General features: G+C 42.9%; 1 long non-coding RNA gene across 2 annotated transcripts; it reads right to left on the bottom strand.

Moving 5' to 3' along the window:
* Positions 1-1,533: 1,533 nt before the first annotated feature.
* LOC134352834 (uncharacterized) lies at positions 1,534-19,053 on the bottom strand. Of its 2 annotated transcripts, none has more exons than XR_010019476.1 (3): positions 19,010-19,053; positions 16,068-16,201; positions 1,534-5,914 (listed from the first exon to the last, which is right to left on the bottom strand). It is a non-coding gene; the product is annotated as an uncharacterized LOC134352834 (long non-coding RNA). The 2 variants fall into 2 exon arrangements; XR_010019477.1 differs by having other exon boundaries at positions 16,068-16,213; positions 19,010-19,047.
* Between the last annotated feature and the right edge of the window lie 1,136 nt (positions 19,054-20,189).

The following is a 20,189-nucleotide window of genomic DNA, read 5'->3' on the forward strand; positions in this document are numbered from 1 at the left end:
CCTGCCCAGTGAAATAGTAGAGGTTACCTCATTAAATATACTTAAGACACGGATTTTAGCATAGTAGGGGAAAACTAAGCGTTATGAGGTAAAGGCAGTTAGGTGAAGTTAGGTCCAGCCATGAACTTATTGAATGCCAGTTCAGACTAGATGGGTTCGATGGGCTAATCTTGCTGTCATTTCTTATATTTTTAATGCAATTCTAGTGTGCACGTGCCACATCACCCAATCCTTCCTCATGCAAGTGTCATGTCACCCCAGGAATCAATGTCATTGCAAATATGTCAAGAATTATATTTGCCACTTTATGGCAAAGATAATTCTTTTAACTAAGACTCAATTCCACGCCAGGTAAATTGTGGTACGACATTCTTACACGTACGAAATTGTAATGAATACTAACATACTATCTGCGTTCTTACATGCTTGCTGTACTTTTGCTTTCAGTGACTGTTGGAAAAAGGTGCAGAGATCACTCTGTATCAACATTTGTCATAATTATATTCTGTCTATCCTACCAAAGCAGGCTCTATTTTAGACTTATCCACACTTCTGACACGCATTTGCCCAAATTACTCAGCTTGAAGCTTCTTTGCAGACTTAAAACTCACCACTGCATTGAGCTGTATATTGTTGGCATATTAAATAGAAAGATAGATTGGCTGCAACATAACCCATTGCTAAAGCAAGAGGAATTCAAGAGTTCCACCACTCATGTCCTCTCACTGGCCTCTTCTGGCATAGTCTTGCAATTTTTTCTCCACCATACACGAATAGAAATTCCTTCTTGAAAGCTAAATAGAACCGGCTTTCACCACATCTGTTGGCTGTGTATCCAGATTCCAAATACAAAATGCACATTTTTCCTCGTATTACTGTCAATTCTCTTTGCTTTTTTACCTCCACCCTAAAAGCAACAGCCTCCCTGTATCCACTTCATTTAACTCATTTTCATTTTATACACTTAAATCAAGCTCTCAACATCATTCTTTTCTGGAGTAAAACAACTTTCAGCCCCTTTAATCTGTCAATTCATGAAATTCATTTCTGGGTCCTCCCTAATGGCTTTACATTCTTTCTATACTGAGTGGACTAAAAGTGAACACAATTCTCCAGTGAAGATTGATTAACATTTCGAGATTCAGTTCAACTGCCCTGCTTATACACTCAATGCATCCACTAATAAAGGCAAGAACTGAGTACATCTTATTAACAATATTTTCAAAATGTCCTCCCATATTCAAAGACCTGTGCAACCATTTCCCCCAGGGTCCCCTGGGGCTGTTCCCCCTTCAGAAATCTACCCTTTAATCTATGTAGTCTCTTCACTTTTCCCCTCAAAATGTATCACCTCATATTTTTCTGTGTTATCATTCATCTGTCACACATTTGTCCATTTCATCAGCCTGTTCATTTCCTGCCTCAATTTATCACGATCTTCATAGTTCGCAAACTGTTAACTGTTACATTTTGTAATTCTAAAACATAAACCTAATTGAAAGAAAAACACGGAGCCATGGATAACATGTCCTTGAGTTCATATTTTTTTTTAACTTTAGTCAGGCACGTACATATGATATAGGAGCATAATGACAAGACTTTTAGATATGATCTGAAATGAATTATGTAAACAAGAATACTTAAACAATATTTACAATATCACTCAAATATTAAATACATAATTAACACTTTTAAATTATGACTTAAACACTCCAAGAAAGCAATAGCCTCAGCACTGATCGGTGATGAATGCCATACTTTGAAGAAATTATTGACATCTGTTGGAATAGCTGGGACCAAAGCACTAATCACACTCACCCTAAAGAAGCTATGCTTATTACTACTTTCTCTTTCCTACGAGTCATTTTCAATCCATTGCAGCATAATCCAATCCTATGAGCTTTAATTTACACACTATGCTTTTACATTGAATTTTATTTAAGACTTTCTGAAAATATCATTAGCAATCAATTCAAAGAAAGAAACTGAGTCAATCTTTCATGCAAAGCATCATTGAATTGGAAAGTTCACTAATTTGCTTCCCGCTGTTACAGTCGTATTTGCCAAGTAGTTCAAAATTTACTGATTGTATTTCAGACTTCCAACATTGCTTATTGCTTTTTGATTAGCATTTTATTCAGTGACTTCAGGTGAGTCACTTTGAGTGGTTACAATATCGTCTTAAACTGATCTCTCAGGGTATGAGAGTAAACACACAGATAGCTTTACTGTACTGGAATATCTTCTTTCCTGCACATGCTCTGTATCATGTTTCTGGGCTTAAGACTTTGAACCAGATCTGCTTAAGAGGAGGTCATATCCTCTTGTTTGCTTTCCATAACACTATACTTCACTGCAGTTCACATATATGTCTGCCCGAGCTTGAGAAAAATGTCTGCAATAGATAACTGTAACAAATAGCATCAGGTTAAAATTGAAGGCCTCTCCCCACCCTAAGCTTCTCTTCCAATCACCTCTTTGCCTTCTGAGTGAAAGAAAATAATTGTTTGTCTAATCAGGACCTCCCACACTGACGGACCATAGGCATTTTTAAAGTACCTTTTAGTGATAAGGACTATTGCAATAATAGGAACAGAATTACGCCTTTCGGCCCATTGAGGATGTGCCACCATTCCATCTTAGCTGATTTATCTCCCTCGCAACTAGATTCACCTACCTTCTCACCGTAACCGATAAATTGTAAAAATGAAATTTATGAGTCATGCACTCTGGACATTGGCCAAGTATGTATTCCAGAAACCCTCAGATGTAGCAATTTATTGAGAAAATGGTGCAAACGTATGATTGCACTAAGTAGATAATGCTCTGTGGTCAGCGATGTAATAACTTGTTTAACTTACCTTATTCCAGGGAATCCTTGACTGTGCCTCTGTGAAAACAGCAAAGAGGTAAAGGGATTTCTCGGCTCCTTGACCATTACACAGTTGCTCCATTTTCCTTTATGTATAAATCAATTCCTCTTTGTAACAAATGTACTTAAGGAGTTTGGACATGATTGTTTCCACCATCTTCTGATTGATCTTGGGAAAACACCTCCACTGATTATGTACTCCAAAACTTACTCAAATCATAACTGACAGAATGCTGACTTTAGAAAGTGCTCAACAACCATCTCAAGCTCTTATGATATAAACTGAGTTCATACAGAAAATGTATACTATTCATTCAGGCTGGTTAGAATTACACTGCATTTATATAACTAGAGAATACATAAAACATATCTGAGTAGCAACACTCCTTAGTGCAGTAAAATTATACTTACACAAACTGAACTACGAAGGAAACTTTAAAATTGCATTGGGAGATAGTCTTAACAACCCTCATGAATGGTGGTGCAGGCTCAAAGGGACCCATGGTCTACTCCTGACACTGTTCTTCATTTAACAGAAGACAGGGTGATGGCAAAGATGGCTGATCCAGAACAATTTTTACAAAATTTTATACAATTCCTATGGGAGAAATATTGAGCCAAAAATTACTGCTGAAATATACACCAAATGCTATGAGAAAGACCACTCTGAGAAACTAATCTGACATTAGAGAGAAAAAAGACAAAGCTGTAAAGTGACAACAGATGCTGGAATCTGAAGCAAAATAAAAACAGAATTCTGGAGGGATTCACAGGGCCAAATAGTACCAGTGGAGGCAAAAAGTGAACATTAATGTTCTGGATTGAGACCCTGCGTCAGGACTGAAGAGGAAAAGACTGTCATGGCAGAAAGCGTGGGTGGTTCAACTTATTTACTGAGATAATTCAGGTGATTAATTAAAAGGACAGAATACAAGCGCAATGTATAAACCAAAGAAAATCCTGAGGCATGGCAAGAAAAAAGCCTCAAGATTAAAAAATTTCCAATGACCTTGGAGGATTTGACAAGATCCCACATGGTAGGTTGGTCAGAATAAAGTGGTTTACTGTCTGAATTTTATACAGTACTTTTAGGAGATTTAAGTATCACTTACATAGTTACCTAATACATAAGGAACTCTTGGGATGCAAGATGAGTTGGCTAATTAGATCCAAACACTATCAACCTCCCCCCAATCTCCTTATTCCTGCTTCTACCCCCTTTTAAGCAAGGGTCTCAGCCCAAAGTGTCACCTGATTATTTCCCTCCATAGATGCTGACTGACCCGCTGAATTCCTCCAGAAATTTATGTATGTTGCTTGATATTTCCAGCATGTTTCCCTTGCATCTAAGATCCAAAATTATCTTGGTGACAGTGGGTATTGACAAACGGAGTTTTTCCCCCAATAAGCTACTCTGTGACTGGTCACGTACCAGAGGGTTTGGTGTTTGGATCTTTGCTTTGTGACATAGTTTTTCAAATTGGAGGTGAATGTAGGAGGTACAATTATTATGTTTGCAAATGACCTGGAAATTGGAGGTATTATGGATAGTTCAGAAGATTGTCTAAGGCTACAGGATTTAGATTAGCTAGACAGCTGGCCAGAGATGACAAATGGAACTTAATTCTGACACGTGGTCCATTATGGGTAGTACAATAGGGGTAGGATATGCACAATTAATGGTGAATGCTAATGAATGCTGATGAAGAGATCTCACTCTGAAATGTTAAGCCTATTTGTCTTCTCACAGACGCTACCTGATCTGTGTATTTTCCGAGCAGAATTTTTCATATTTTTAGCACTGATGACATTTTACCCTATTAAACATGAGAAATGGCATGGACTGCTTAACGTGTTTGATAACTGAAAGTGAATAACAGTGAGTTTTGTATAGCTCCCAAAGGAGAATTAATACTCACTTACTTGGTTATCAAGATCAAAATGGGCAACCAGGAGAGTTGGAGGAGTAAACAAATGTTGAAGAACCAAAATGATCTAGAGAAGCCTTAAAATGCAGCAGCCAGCAGTGGATATCAATTATTTTCTCTTAGCTTGGTAAATTAAGCAATGTCTATACACCTCAGTTAATTTATCAGACAGATAAAAAGGGCAGTAAAATTCAGTTACATGGGGTTACCAACAACGAGAAATAAATGGAGGTGTTCTCCATAGCAGAATCAAACCTCTGCAATTACATGAACTTGCTGATGTCTCAGGAGGTGTGATGACCGAGTGAATCCCTTCCCACACACAGAACACATGAATGGCCTTTCTTTAGTGTGAACTTGCTGGTGCCTCAGCAGGTTGGATGATTGGGTGAATCCCTTTTCACATATGGAGCAGGAGAACATTTTTTCTCCAGTGTGAATTCGCTGGTGCGTCCGAAGATTGGATGCAGAACTAAACCCCTTCCCACAAACAGAGCATGTCAGTGGCCTCTCTCCTGTATGCACTCGCTGGTGTTGAATAAGGTGAGACGACTGCCTAAACCTCTTCTCACAGTGAGAACAACTGAAAGGTCTCTCATCAGTGTGAACAAGCTGATGTTTAATCAAATCTGCAGAGATTTTAAAGCAGTTTCCACAGTCAGAACATTTAAAGGGCCTCTCATTTGTGTGTACTCTCTGGTGTAATTGGAGACTGGAGGATAAAGTGAACCCCTTTCCACATAGTAAGCAGGTGAATGGCTTCTCTCCAGTGTGACTACGCTTATGAGTTTCAAGCTGGGATGGAGAACTGAACCCCTTTCCACAGTCATCACACTTCCACGGTTTCCTCGTGGAGCGGGTACCCTTGTGACGCTCCAGGTTGGATGCTCAGTTGTTGTTTTGATCACACAAAATGCAGTTTATATCTGCTGTGGAAGGTGGACTTCCCCAGGCTGTGTTAAAGCTCTTTTCAAACTCTGACACTCACAAATGGGAAACATCTCTTCTCACACACAACTGTCAGTGATATTCATGTCCTGCTGAATTGCGCTACCAGATCTCGATGTGCAGTCAGATTGAATTTCCAGTTCTCAGCTACTCCCATTCATATAACCTGCAAGAGAATATCCTCATGTTAATGCTGTCACTGGAAGATACTTCAGCACATTAATCTTTTTCCACCTCTCTCATTCCTTCAGTATTGTACACCCCTATATCATCCCCCTTTCCTCAACTCTGCATGAAACTTAATACCTGCACCCTCCATTCCTTCTTTCATGCTACCTTGCCAGGGTTTGTTCACAGCTGTGACCCAGTGATTAAAATCAGAGTCACTAATTGTTGATACTGTTCACAAAAACCTTTAAGTCCTAGCCAGTCTCCGATCACCGAAATGGCTGCCTGCACAATCAATACAATTTCAGATGCGTGACAAATTTCAACATAGTAATCATTATCAAGAAACCTATTATTTCAATGAAGCTCTAAAAAAAAACAACAACAACTTGGGTCACTTTGAATATCTGAGCTCAAATTTTACCAGCTCTTCCTCTTTCATAGACAACCCAATGCAAAACAAAATGTCAGTAAAGCCTCAGTCCCCTTTTGAAAATTTACTCCTCTGTTTCTTGAAATAAATCTGTCAGTGAAGATGTTGAGGAAAGGCAGACAGCAGAGCAAGATAGGAGAGCGAGGGGTGAGGCAGAGGTTGGTATATGATAGATAGACCAGTGTTAGGGCGGGCTGGGGGGAGGGGGGGTTGATGGGAAGGTGACATGCAACCCAAAATGGCACTTCTACTCTGTTTCCTATTCCGTCATTGACCTATTTGTCCTACAAGACCAACAGAGAGGAAATTGGCCATTCAGCCCATCGAGTTTACTCCACCATTCAATCATGGCTGAGTTATTATTCCTCTCATACCCAGTCTCCTGCCTTCTTTCCATCACCTTTAACACTCTTAACTTGTCAAGATCCTTTCAACCTCTGCTTTAAATATATACTCAATTACTTGGCTTCCACAGCTAGCTGTGGCAATGAATTCCACAGATTCACCACCCTCTGGATGAAGAAATTCTTCCTATTCTCTGCAAAGGTCATGCTTATATTCAGAGGTTGGTTCCAGACACCTCCACGACTGGAAACATCTTCCCCAAATCCACTCCATCTAGGCCTTCCATTAGGTTTGAATGTGATTACCCCGCATTCTTCTAAATTCCACTGAGTACAGATCTAGAGCCATCAAACACTCCCCACATTAACCCTTTCATTCCCCAGAATCATTCTTTATACTTTATTGTCACCAAACAATTGGTACTAGAACGTACAATCATCACAGCAATATTTGATTCTGCGCTTCACACTCCCTGGATTACAAATATTAAATATTAACAATATTAATAAAAGTTAAATTAGTAAATATTAAAACATTAAATTATAAATCATAAATAGAAAATAGAAAAATGGGAAGTAAGGTAGTGCAAAAAAACCGAGCGGCAGGTCCGGATATTTGGAGGGTACGGCCCAGATCCGGGTCAGGATCCGTTCAGCAGTCTTATCACAGTTGGAAAGAAGCTGTTCCCAAATCTGGCTGTATGATTCTTCAAGCTCCTGAGCCTTCTCCCAGAGGGAAGAGGGACGAAAAGTCTGTTGGTTGGGTGGGTCGTGTCTTTGATTATCCTGGCAGCACTGCTCCCACTGTGTGCGGTGTAAAGTGCGTCCACGGATGGAAGATTGGTTTGTGTAATGTGCTGCACCGTGTTCACGATCTTCTGCAGCTTCTTTCGGTCTTGGACAGGACAACTTCCATACCAGGTTGTGATGCACCCTAGAAGAATGCTTTCTACAGTGCATCTATAAAAATTAGTGAGGTTTTTAGGGGACAGGCCAAATTTCTTTAGTTTTCTCAGGAAGTAAAGGTGCTGGTTGGCCTTCTTGGCAGTGAACTCTGCTTGGTTGGACCAAATCAGGTCATTCGTGATATTGACCCCGAGGAACTTAAAGCTTTTGACCTGTTCCACTTGCGCACCACCGATGTAAATTGGGTTGTGCGGTCCGCAACTCGTTCTGAAGTCAACAACCAATTCCTTTGTTTTGCTGATGTTGAGGGATAGATTATTGTCTTCGCACCATGCCACCAGGTTCTTAATTTCCTCTCTGTACTCAAACTCATCATTACCCGAGATACGGCCTACAATTGTGTCATCAGCAAACTTGTATATTGAGTTTGATGGAAACTTGGCCACACAATCATGGGTGTACAGTGAGTACAGCAGGGGGCTGAGTATACAGCCTTGTGGGGCACTGGTGCTCAGAGTGATTGTAGAGGAGAGCTTGTCTCCTATTTTTACAGCCTGAGTCCTGTCTGTGAGGAAGTTGAAGATCCAGCTGCAGATCTGAGTGCTAAGGCCCAGGTTTCGGAGCTTAGGAATCAATTTATTTGGAATGATGGTATTAAAGGCAGAGCTGTAGTCAATGAAAACAAGCCTTACGTATGCGTCTTTATTCTCCAGGTGTTCTAAGGAGGAATGTAGGGCCAGAGAGATGGCATCTGCCGTTGACTTGTTGGGGCCAATTGCAAAGCGTCGAGGTTGACCGGAAGGCTGTGGTTAATGTGTGCCATAACCAATCGCTCGAAACACTTCATAGTAATTGATGTGAGAGCCACAGGTCGATAGTCATTCAGGCATGCCACCTTCCTCTTCTTCGGCACTGGGGTTAACGTTGCCTTCTTAAGACACGAGGGGTCTTAGACTGAAGCAAGAAGCAGTTGAAGATATCAGCAAACACTCCAGCTAGCTCGCTTGCACAGGCCCGAAGAACCCATCCCGGGACGCCATCTGGGCCTATCGCCTTCCTTGGATTTATCTTCAGGAAGGCCCTTCTAACGTCCTCCTCGGTGACGATGAATCTTGATGCCACCAGGTCAGGTTCATCCAGAGGGAGTGGGATGCTCCTCTTCTGTTCGAATCTTGCGTAGAATACGTTAAATTCGTCAGGAAGGGAAGCGCCACAGTTATTAATATTCCCAGCTGTTTCTTTGTGCCCAGTGATCTCATTTAGACCCTGCCATAGTCTACTGGCATCCCTTTGGTTAGCCTGGGCTTCCAACTTGGCTCGATATTGCCTCTTGGCGCCCTTAATGGCTTTCCGGAGTTCACGTCTGGATTCCGTGTAGTGACTGGTATCCCCGGACATAAAAGCCGCAGCTCTAGCCTTTAAAAGGGACTTGACCTCATAATTCATCCAAGGTTTCCCGTTAGGGAATACCCGGATCGTCTTGTGAGACACACAGTGCATTTCCAAATAAAATCCGTGACAGCTGAGGCATACTCATCAAGGTTAGCTGCTGAGTCCTTGAATACTAACCAGTCCACCGATTCAAAGCAGTCACGGAGGACCTCATCCGTTTCCTTCTTGTGCATCTCCTCTGGATCTTCTCCAATGCCAGAGCACCTTTGCTTAGAAAAGGAGCCCAAAACGGCTCACAATATTCTTAAGTGCGGTTTGAGAAATGCCTTAAAATGATTCGCAGCATTATTAAATCCTTGTTTTTAAATTCAACTCCTCTGAAAATAAGACCTTAAGACACAAGAGCAGAATTAGGCCACTCAGCCCATCAAGTCTGCTCCACCATTCCATGATGACAGATTCCGAATCCCACCCAACCCCATACACCTGCCTTCCTGATGTATCCTTTGATGCTTTAACCAATCAGGAAATTATCAACTTCCACTATAAATATACCCAATGACCTGGGCTCCACTGCAGTCTGTGGCAGAGCATTCCACAGAATCACCACTCTCTGGCTAAAAACAAAATCATCCTTAGCTTTGCTCTAAAAGCTCACCCCTCAATTTTCAGGCTGTGCTCTCTAGTTCTGGATACCCCGCCATAGGAAACATCCTCTCCACATCCAGGCTATATCATCCCTCCAACATTTGGTAGGTGTCAATGAGATTCCCCCACCCCACCCACCCCACATTCTTCTAAGTACAGGCCCAAAGCTGCCAAATGCTCCTAATATGTTAACCCCTTCATTCCCGAGATCCTCCTCATGAATCTCCTCTGGATCCTCTCAAATGACAACACATCTTTTCTGAGATGAGGGGCCTAAAACTGTTGACAGTACTCCAAATGCGGTCTTATAAAGCCTCAGCATCATCTCCTTGCTTTTATATTCTATTTCCCTTGAAATAAATGGCAGCATTGCATTTGACTTCTTTACCACAGACTTAACATGTAAATTAACCTTCCAGGAGTCTTGCACAAGGACTCCCAAGTCCCTCTACACTTCTGATAATTGAACCTTCCCGATTTAGATAATAGTCCACAGTACTGTTCCTTTTACCAAATGGCAATATTGTATATTTACCAACACTGTATTCCATCTGCCACTTTTTGCCCATTCTTCCAATTTGTCCTAGTCCTGCTGCAATCGCATTGCTTCCTTAGCACTACCTAACCCTCCACCTATCTTCACATCATCTGCAAACTTTGCCTCAAAGCCATTAAATCCATTATCTAAATCATTGTCAAACAATGTGAAAAGCAGCTGTCCCAATACTGAGCCCTGACAAACACCACTAATCGCTGGCAACCAACCAGAAAAGGCCCCTTTTACTCCCACTTGCTGCCTCCTGCCTGGCAGCCATTCCTCTATCCATGCCAGTATCTTTCCTGTAATTCCACAGGATTTTATCTTGTTAAGCAGCCTCATGTGTGGCACCTTATCAAATGCCTTCTCAAAATCCAAGTAAATGACATCCACTGCCTCTCCTTTCTCCACGCTGCTTGTTACTTCCTCGAAGTACGCTAACAGATTTGTCAGACAAGATTTCCCTTTACAGAACTCATGTTGACTTTGACTTATCTTATCTTTAGTCCCCCGGTACCCCAAAACCTCATCCTTAATAATAGACTCCACCACTTTTCCAACTGCCTAGGTTGGGCTGACTGGCCTGTAACTTCCTTCCTTTTGCTTCCCTACTTAAAGAGTAGAGTGAGATTTGCAACCCTCCAGCCCTCCAGGACCATGCCAGAGTCAAGTGATTCTTGAAAGATCACGAGTGATGCATTCGTGATCTCCTCAGTAACCTCTCTCAGGATTCTGGGATGTGTCCATCTGGTCCAGGTGACTTATTCACCTTAAGGCCTTTGAGCTTGCCTAGCCCGTTGCCCTTTGTAATGGCAATGGCTCACAGTCTTACTCCCAGACACTCCTGGACCTCTGGCACACTGTGGGTGTCTTCAACAGTGAAGACAGATGCAAAGTACTCATTTAAGTTCATCTGCCATTTCTTTGTCCACCATTACTACCTCACCAGCATCATTTTCCAGTGGTCCAATACCAACTCTCACCCCCTTTTTACTCTTTATGTACAGTAACTGAAAAAAAACTTATAGTATCCTGCTTTATAATATTGTCTAGTTTGCCCTCATATTTCATCTTTTCCCTTCTTATAACCTTGTCTATCAACCACGGTTGCCTACCTCGCCATTTGAGAACAGCTTCTTCTGTGGGACAAATCTATCCTGCGTCTTGTGAACTACTCTCAGAAGCAGCCACCTCTGCTCTGCCATCATCCCCGTCAGTATCCTCCTTGAATCCACCTGTGCAAGCTCCTCTCTCATACTTCAGTAATTCTCTTTATTCCATTGCAATATAGATACTTGTGAGTTATGCTGCTCCCTCTCAAATTGCAGTACGAATTCAATCATATTATGATCATTGCCTCCTAATAAGATTTGGTTATTACACAACATCCACGGGCTCCCTAATAAGATCTGGTTATTATACAACATCGAATCTAAGACAGCCTTTCCCCAAGTAGGCTCAAGCAAAAGCTGCTTTCAAAAGCTATCTCGATGGCTTGCGATCCAACACCTACCTGATTTTCTCAATCCCCTTACATATTGAAGTCCCCCATTACAATTGTGTCATTACCCTTACTACATGCCTTTTCCAGCTCCCTTTGCAATCTCAACCCACATCCTGGCTACAATTTTCAAGCCTATATACGATTCCCATAATGGTTTCTATACCCTTGCAGTTTCTTAACTCTACCCACAAAGATTTGACATTTTCTGACCTTATATTACCTCTTACTAAAGATGCAACTTCACTTCTTAACAACAGAGCCACACCACTGCCTATGCCATCCTTCCTGTCCTATCAATACAAAGTATAACCTTTGATGTTAAGCTCCCAATTATGGCCTTCTTTCAGCAAAGACTCAGTGATGCCCACAACATTATACTGACCAATCTGTAATTGTGCCACGAGTGCATCCACCTTATTCTGAATGCTACGTGCATTTAAATACAGCACCTTCAGTCCTGCATTCTTCGCCCTTTTGAATTTTGCCTTTGCGGTACAATTTATCTCTTTGCTCTGTCTGCATTTGTATCCAATCATTGGCTTGTCTTTCTTTTCATTCATGTTACACCCATCATCTACTTGTAAACCTGCTGGTTTATCCTCAGCTCTATCACACTGGTTCCCATCTCCTTGCCATATTAGTTTAAACCACTCCCAACAGCTCTAGTAAACCTCCCCACGAGAATATTGGTCCTCCTTGGATTCAAGTGCAACCTGTCTCTTCTGTTCAGGTCATACCTGGCCGAGAAGTGAACCCAATTATCGAGAAACCGGAATCCCTGCTCCCTGCAGCCACGCATTATCTACCATCTCATTTTATTCTGATTCTCACTGTCACGTGGCACAGGCAGCAATCCTGAGATTGCTACACTGTGGTCCTGCTTCTCAGCCACCTTCCTACCTCCTTGTATTTTATTTCAAGACTTCCTCCCTTTTTCTACCCATGTCATTGGTACCAATATGTACCACGATTTCTGGCTGCTCACCCTCCCTTTTCAGGATATTGTGGAGGTGTCCAGAAACATCGCGGACCCTGGAACCTGGGAGGCAAACTACCATAAGTGTTTCCTTTATGCGTCCACAGAATCGTCTATCGTCTCCCCCAACTATAGAGACCCCTATTACTACTGCCATCCAATTCAGCTCCCTACACTTCTGAGCTACAGGGCCAGACTCAGTGCCAGAGGCACAGGTGCTGTTGGTTTCCCCAGGTAGGTCATTTGCCCCAACAATTCTCAAAATGGAGTACTTATTGTTAAGGGGGTTGGTCACAGGGGTGCTCTCCACTATCTGATGTTCTCCCTTCCCTCTCCTGACATACACCCATCTATCTGTAGCCTTGGGGCGACTATCTCCCTGTAGCTCCTGTTTATCACTAACCAGCTGAAAGTCATTGAGTTGCAGCTCCAGTTCCTTAACACAGTCTCCAAGGAGCATCTCCATCTACTTGGTGCAGATGTGGCCATCGGGGAGGTTGGGAGTCTCCTGGGAATCCCACATCTGACACACAGAACAGAACACTGGCTCTGCAGATATACCCCCTATTCTCTCAAGAGTCAGTTCAGAAAAGAAAAATAGGAAATAAGCAATGAACTTACCCTACTTACCTTGCCTCCGCCTGTTCTCGCTGAAGCCTTGTCGAGCCACAGCCCTACTATTCCGATGATGACTGCTTTCATGATTACCGCTCTGCTAGACCAGTGGTCCCCAACCACCGGCCGCGGACCGGTACAGGGCCGCAAAGCACGTGCTACCAGGCCGCGAGGAAACGATATGAGTCAGCTGCACCTTTCCACATTCCCTGTCATGCCCTCTGTTGAGCTTGAACACACGCGAGATCATGACCCGTGCGTCATCCATGTCAGCGCGGGAAGGAGATAAAGCTCCTCGAGCTTGCAAATGACAACGGGCTGAAAAGTATATAACATCTCTGCCAGCATTCCAGATCAAAGTCAAGGCTAAATATCCTGAGATAGCCACGAAAGCACTGAAAATGTTGCTTCCATTTCCAACATATCTCTGCAATGAATCCAACAAAAACTAAATTGCAGAATAGACTGGACATAGGGAACCCCCTTCGAGTATTGCTGTCTCCCATCACTGTGTTGTTGCAGGGAACAAGCCCAGGGCTCCCACTGATCAGCGATATTGGTGTGTTGCAATGATTTTATATGTTCATACGGGGAAAATATGCGCTGTGTGTTTAATATCCAAAAGTTACTTAAAATGTTATGATGCTATTGACTTATAAGTGACTCATATAACCATATAACAATTACAGCACGGAAACAGGCTATCTCTGCCCTTCTAGTCCGTGCTGAACACTACTCTCACCTAGTCCCACTGACCTGCACTCAGCCCATAACCCTCCATTCCTTTCCTGTCCATATACCTATCCATTTTTTCTTTAAATGGCAATATCAAACCTGCCTCTACCACTTCTACTGGAAGTTTGTTCAACACTTACTTCAATCTCCCTTGTCCTCCCCGATAATTGACTTATCACTATATTCATGCAAGGAAAATGTGCGCTGTGTGTTTAATATTAAATTTGTTACAGAAACCGTTTTAGAAATGAAAATTGAGTGTATTAGCCACTTATCACCAATATTCCGGTCGTGATTAACAGCCCCCTCCCCCCCGAACAGAATCACCGAAAACGATTTGTAGAAAAAAAATCGGCATGTACAGGCATGTGCAAGTCACGCATGCGCACTGGTTCCCGCACAGGGCTTCATGGTCATTGTAGTCTTTCTCGGGGTAAACACAAAGTATTTGACTGCTACTCTTGTCCGTTGGCAACCGTACCCTCCCCCCCCCCGCCCCCCCCCCCCCCGGGTCGGCCGGTCTGCATGAATATTCTCAATATTAAACCGGTCCGCAGTGCAAAAAAGGTTGGGGACCCCTGTGCTAGACGGTACCCCTCTTTTATAGAGACTGGGTTTTTAAAGCTCTTCACTAGACGTGACTACTGAAGCCACGCTAACTGGCCTATAATTTCCTGCTATTCTTCCTTAAGGCGTGGAGTGATGTCCCCAATTTTCCGGTCCTCCAGAAATGCCTCCTCAACCTCTTCAGCTACATTCTTCCATGTCCTGGGGTGTAATCTATCTGGTCTAGGTTACTTATCTACCTTCAGATCTTACAGCTTCCCAAGCACCTCCTGCTAATCAATCCACTGATGATGCAATAGCCTCTGCCCTCCACTATGTCCTGTCCCACCTGGAAAATGGAGTCTCACGTGCCAGACTGCTGTTTTAACTAGTGGGGAAGCTGTTCTTGCTGGGTCTCAACACCTGACTCTGCAATTGAATACTGGATTTGTTAACAGTGGGGCCACAGTCGGTGCGTGTGGGCAGCAACGTCTCTTGTCCCATTACGCTGAGCACCAGAGCTCCCCAAGGCCGTGAGCTCAGCCCGCTGCTGATGCATGACTGCATCGCAGGATCCCGCTCAAACCGTGTCATCAGGCTTTCAGATGACAACAGTGGTTGGCCTTCTCAAGAACAATGACAAGATGGAGTATAGAGAAAAACTGGATTGGCTGGTGGATTGATGGGAGAAGAACAAACTAAGCCTGAATGTGGTGAAGACAAAGGAAATTATTGTCGACTTCAGGAAGGTGCAGACAAACTACCCCCTCCCCCCCCCGCGAATACATCCGTTAAGAGAGTTAAGTGCGCCAAGTCCCTGGGAGTTCACATCACAGATGAGCTCATCTGGTCCCTTACTATCACCTCCTAAGAAGATTAAGCAAGGCTCCTACCCCCGCCCCCCCCCGCCAGTCTTAACTGTGTTGTACAGGAGCACTATTGAGTGCGTACTGATAAGTTGCATCTCCACCTGCTATGGAAGCTGTTGAACATTGGACCAGAAGTCCCTACAAAGGACCGTGAGAACAGCTGAGATCATCATAGGGGTCTCCCCACCATCCATTGGTGACAGTTATCAAGAGCGCTGCATACGCAGGACCCTTGGTATTATTAAAGATCCCGTCCATCTATCCAGCATCCTCTGATTTTCTACTATCAGGCAGGAGACTCCAATGCATAAAAACAAGACGGTCAGGATCTGAAACAGTTTCTTCCCCCAGGCCATTAGGTTTCTGAACTCCTGACTGCACTGTACTTGGTGTCACTGGTTAATCTGTTCTGTACGTTATAATATTTAATATAAATAACAAACTAAAGTGCATTAATATGTGATTCGTCTGTAGATTTTTATCCCCACATTCTTAAGTTATCGTGTGTTATGCGCTTTACATGCTGGTTCTAAGAAACATTGTCTCAATTCTATATACATTACATGTTTACATACATTAGATACATGCATGTAGATAAATAACAATAAACTTCACTTGTCACTTGGTAATAGCAATTACACTCACTTCTGCTCCTGATACTTAAATTTCTGGCATTCCACTGGTGTTATTTTGCCATCTCGTTGTCCCCCAGTCTACCGCTCCAGTGTCGTTTTCCAGTGGTCCAATACCAGCTCTTGCCCCTTTCACTCTTCATATATCTGAAAAAAAAACTTTTGGTATTCTCCTTGATATTATTGGTAGCTTAGGTTCATATTTAATCATTTCTCTCTTTATTACTTTTTTTGTTTAAAAGGTTGTTTTCTATTGGCTTGTAAAAGCTTCCCAATCCTCTGCGTTCCCACTAATTTTTGCTACATTATATGCCCTCTCATGCTTTCATGCTGTCTTTCACATCCCTTGACAGCCATGGTTACATCATTTTTCCTTTAGAATGCTGCTTTTTTTTTGGGATGTCTTACACAAGGGACCCAAATCTTCCTAAAATACTCCAAATGAGGCCTCACCAGAGCCTCAACATTACATCCTAGCTTTTATATTCTAATCCTGTCAAAATGAAAGCTGACATTGCAATTGCTTCCTCACCACCAAATCGACCTGCAATTTACCCTGCACCTTCTAGGCTGCTCTCAGAAACTCCAGCCATTGTTGTTCTGACGTTATCCCTGCTAGTATCCCCCTCCAAATCAACTTTGACCAGCTGCTCTTCTCCTGCCTCTGTAGTTTATTTCACTCCACTGTAATGCTGATACATTTGATTTCCGTTTCTCCCTCTAAAACAGCAAGGTAAATTCTACCATACTATGGCTACTGCTTCCTAAGGATTCCTTTATCCTTATCAAATCTGGTTCATTACACAACACCCAATCTAGAATTGCCCATTCCTTAGTGGGCTCATCCACAAGCTACTCTAAATGTTAGCTTCTAATCATTCTACACATACCTTCTCTTGGGGATCCAGGAGCAACCTGATTTTCCCATTTACCTGCATATTAAAATCTTCCATGACCATTCCAACATCAGCTTTTTAGAACACAGAACAGTACAGCACAGGAACAAGCCCTTTGTCCCACAATGTTGTGCCAAACCAATTAAATTAGCAATCATGAGGAATTCTCATTCCCATTCTGATATGTCTATCCACGGCCTCCTCTACTGTAAAGATGAAGCCACACTCAGGTTGGAGGAACAACACCTTATATTCCGTCTGGGTAGCCTCCAACCTGATGGCATGAACATTGACTTCTCGAACTTCTGCTAATGCCCCACCTCCCCCTCGTACCCCATCCGTCATTTATATACACATTCTTTTCCTGTCTCTCCTTTTTCTCCCTCTGTCCCTCTCACTATACCCCTTGCCCATCCTCTGGGTTTCCCCCCCTCCCCCTTTTCTTTCTCCCTGGGCCTCCTGTCCCATGATCCTCTCATATCCCCTTTGCCAATCAATTGTCCAGCTCTTGGCTCCATCCCTCCCCATCCAGTCATCTCCTACCATTTTGGATCTCCCCCTCCCCCTTTCAAATCTCTTACCAGCTCTTCCTTCAGTTAGTCCTGACGAAGGGTCTCGGCCTGAAACGTCGACTGTACCTCTTCCTAGAGATGCTGCCTGGCCTGCTGCGTTCACCAGCAACTTTGATGTGTGTTGCTTAAATTAGCAATCAATTATTTATAGAACACAGAACAGTACAGCACAGGCATAGGCCTTTTTCCTCTTGGTATAAATTGTATCCATCTTGGCCACTATCCTCATCCTGCTGCAGTCATCTTGCAGCCAAATGCAAATTTAAAGAATAGTAACTCATTTTCCATTTAGGTAGCCTACAACTCAATGGCACAAGCATTGAATTTCAGGGAACTCACCAATATAACACAAGAAAATCTGCAGATGCTGGAAATTCAAGCAATACACACAAAATGCTGGTGGAATGCAGCAGGCCAGGCAGCATCTATAGGAAGAACTACAGTTGACGTTTTGGGTCGATATCCTTCAGGACCAGTCCTGACGATGGGTCTCGGCCCGAAACGTCGACTGTACTTCTTCCTATAGATGCTGCCTGGCTTGCTGCGTTCCACCAGCATTTTGTGTGTGTCACCAATACAACAAGCCTCTTTGCCTTTGTTCACTCTTTCCATCTCTCATCACCTTGCTATCTGAACTTTTTACCCAGCACTACCTGGTTCCCCCTGCCTAATCACACACATACACATCTACCTGGGTTCCTTCCTCTTTGATTTGCTTTCCCTATCCCTTCCAACTCTGCTCCTCCCCCTCAGCTACATCTGAGCAATATTGCTCACTTATCTGGTTTCCCCCTTTACCCACCAACTTCGGTGTTCTATATACTGGCTATCTTTCCTCTACTCACCCAGTCCTGATGTGGATTTCAATCACCCTTTTGATTATACTGCTGAGTTTTTCCAGCAGCTTATTTATAATTTTATTCCAATTTGCAGCATTGACTGTCTCTCACTTCTCTGCTCTAGGACTAACCTCCTCATCAGTCAAGATGATGGAAATGTTTCATTAGCAAACCAAAGCAGCGCGCACTCCTTTCTGCATTATTATGACAGCCACGCATGCATTACAGTCCCTCTCTATTCGATATGGTCGATACTTCTTCCTGGATCACCAGAAAGTTGTCCAACTGCTAAGCAACATGCAACCAGATTCTGAACTACAGCTTCTCTATGTACCACGGTTACTAATTATGAATTTCGAAAAAAATTGCATACACCGGACACAAGGACCTTGTTCAAAATGACCCTGAAGACGGTCCATACGCCACACAATTACTGCGCACGCGCCTTTATCGATCTCTCTCCCCCCGCCCCGCCCCCCAGACGGTATCTGTTTTTTCCACCAAACAACTCGAAATATCAGGTTGTCAATGGGGAGCTAACAGTCTGACAGTAAGTTTTCATTAGAATTCCAACGCCGACACCAGGCATTTATAAATATCCCAGCCCGATCACGGCTCCCTTTGCCCGCTGCGCCCGCATTCACCTACCAGCTTTTGCTTCTCCTCGGTCCATCGTCAAAGATCATCTTGCGCAAACTCAGAGTGAAACCTATCCTGCGCATGCGCGTTAATTTCCCTTGGTTACTGATTGGGTAGCTTCAAGAATGCTAGAGATTCTGGGTAGTCACACGGCCATGGCAAGCCCCGCCGTCTATGGGATATTTTACAGGTAAGAGGGAAAATAACTTAATGTAATAGGTAACGCACACAAATGACTGAGGACCTCAGCAGGCTAGACAACATTTTTGGATTTCCAGCATCTGCAGGATTTCTCGTGTTAATACTACAGTCTAGGTACAGACTAGGTCCAATCTGGTTTAACTAATACGAAAGGTAGAAAATAGTGAGCATTATCAGAAGTTCAAAGAATACTTGCGGAAATTAGACGTGGTGCTGTAGAAGTTTCAAGTAATAACATCTCATTAAAATATTCTTTTCTCAGTTTCATTGCAAATTCCGTATATCAGAAAATTCTCATCGTGCAGGAGGCTGTTTAGTTCTTTGAAACCTTGCAAGATCCAACCCCCCCCCCTCCAGTTTTCTGTTGGATGGCACGGTGGCATAGTGGTTAACATAACGCTACTACAAAGCCAGTGGCCTGGGTTCAGTTCTTGCCGCTGCCTCTAACCATGTTGACCTTGTGGCCATGTGGGTGTCCGCCAAAATTCCAAAGACCTACATATTATTAGGTTAGTTGGTCATATGGATGTAATTGTATGGCATGGCCAGAAGGGCCTGTATCCTTGCTGTACTTATCTCTAAATTAAAAATTAAATTAAATAAGTAGGAGCTACAGTGTGTGGCTTAAGTGTTTGCTGAGAACGTTTTCATTCCCTTACCTATTTCATAATAGTCTATTTTTTTTGCCCAATTCCATCCCTTCCCTTGCATCTTTCTTTTGCAACTCACCCAAACTTGGAGCAACTTATACTTGCCCAGTAATCAATAAACACACCTCTGGGGTGTGAGATGAAATTGGAAAACTGTTTGTGTTGGCATTGGGTTGGTGGAAAAACATGGCAAGAAGAAAGATAAGCAAAATCTACACAGACAGAAATTGAGACTAAAGTTGAATTGGGGGTCAGCAGAGCTGTGCAGCAGCAACACTAATTGCTGAACGTGAACAAGTAAAATTTGAAACATTATCACTGAAGATAATACATCAGAG

This window comes from Mobula hypostoma, chromosome 10, assembly GCF_963921235.1.
Source record: "Mobula hypostoma chromosome 10, sMobHyp1.1, whole genome shotgun sequence".
NCBI classification, from domain to species: Eukaryota; Metazoa; Chordata; class Chondrichthyes; order Myliobatiformes; family Myliobatidae; genus Mobula; species Mobula hypostoma.